We start from the raw sequence: 2,038 nt of genomic DNA on the forward strand, positions 1-2,038 counted from the left end.
GTGTTCTAAAAGTAGTATTCCTTATAAATTCATAGGAATAAAGGATTGAATTCTAGGCAATCTTTGCTACATCTCAGACCAAAAAAGCTCTACTCGTGTAAGATTGGTTTCGTGGTCATTTGATGGTTCTTTTTAGAACCACCAGATCTAAAATAGTTAATGACCAACAATTAGTGTTCTTTTCATGTCTTTGTAACTGTAAGTTCTGCTAAAATTGTGATCTTAAGATTTTACTTGCGTAAAAATACTCGGCTATAAGATGCACCCAAATTTCAGCACTAACTTTCCACCTGAAGACAGAGTTTTCTTATTAAAACTGTGCATCTTATAACCAAATAACTATGGTAGTTAGCATCTTTCTTTCTCCTAATCATTTTGAGTTCATGAATTACAATCAGTTTACAATGTGAGGAGAAATTCCTTAATGATCACTCAGAGAGAAAGGGTTGAAATTTTCACTATTCACATTATAATAGTGATTAGTAATAGTAATATGACTGAGTGAAGTCCAATTCCATCTGTATTCATATGAAAATTGGATGACTGTGCTAAGGGAGTCCAATATGTTTATCACGAGTATTATTACAGACTTAATAAAATAGAGGGCAAAATTACTGAATGCTGATTGGTCAATGAAGAGGGTATTTTTTTCTTAATTTTGCTTGAAAAGAGGGCAAAATTACTAGTTCATGATTGGTACTTGGGTTGCCTAGCAACAGCTTATGTTATCAAAAAGTTGTTGCTGAAGATTTTCTGTAACAATGGCGTCTCATTTTGAGATAGTTGATGAGGAATATATCGAAGAATTAAAAGACGAGTGAAAACGAAAACACGAGGAAACGCACAGAGTACTGGAAGAACGTTTTTAAAGAGTGGGTGAATGAAAGAAACCTCCAAGCAAATTTAGAAGAGTACGAGAGTGATGTCCTTGACCAAACACTGGCGCACTTTAATGTCAAGTTACGAAAAGAAAACAGGGAGTATGAGCCCGAATGCCCGAAAGTAATGCAGGCGTCACTGGAGAGATATCTAAAATCAAAAGCCTATCCAAAGTCCTGGCATCTTTGTGCAAAAATAAAATTTCATTCAGCTCATTCATGCATTTGTGGCCATTGATTCTCTGTCAACTTTAAATGGCTTCCTATGACTGATTACTGAAGAGCACATTCAGAAACTCAGTAATTTTCCCCTCAATTTCATTAACAAGTAATCGCAATGGGTCCTCGTAAAATTAAGGATTAATATCACTTGTGTTTTCAGAAGTTTCTGAAATTTCCTGAGTCACAAAGCGACTCAGGCAATTTCAGCAACTTCTGAAAACATGCGTGATATTAATCCTTCATTTTACGCGGCCCCATGCGAGTACCTATACGAATTGAAGGACAGGAAGTCTTATTACCAATAAATCATAAAAAAAATTACAATTTCAGAGAGAGAAAGGGAAAATTTGCTTTAATACTAAGAGGCATAAATTGTTTAGTGTCACTCTGAAATTGACAACAATCAAAATTTGAAGTTGATTAGTTGATATTAATTACAACATTGAACCTGATTGGCTTATTGAATTGTTTGAAACAAACTGTCTGATAACAAACTGTCTGATAAAAACTTGGTGAGTGAATTGGTGTAACATACAGAGAAGGAAATTTTTAAACCAATCACAATTAAGGACAATGTATTTTTTTTTATCATTATATCCTAAATACCTCAATTGAAAACAAAATAAAACTGGAAGATTTTGTGCAAACAGTAATTTAAAAGGGCCCTCTAATCTAGATAAGATGCAGTCATTGGAATCTAGAGGTGACTGAGTACTTTGTGTTCAGTTGAGTACGGCAACAAAGCTAGCCAGCATTGGGTTATTAAAGAAAACTCTGTCAATTTTTTGACTACCGGTAAATATTTTGAACCAAACAAGAAAATATACATAATATTTTAAATTTGGCTATATTTATGACAATTGAACCTTAAACAACCCAAAGAGGAGAGCATCTGATATCAGAACTCTTACCTTCTAGAAGACCAGCAACAACACAGC

The sequence above is a fragment of the Stylophora pistillata genome, chromosome 1, assembly GCF_964205215.1.
Source record: "Stylophora pistillata chromosome 1, jaStyPist1.2, whole genome shotgun sequence".
Lineage (NCBI taxonomy): Eukaryota > Metazoa > Cnidaria > Anthozoa > Scleractinia > Pocilloporidae > Stylophora > Stylophora pistillata.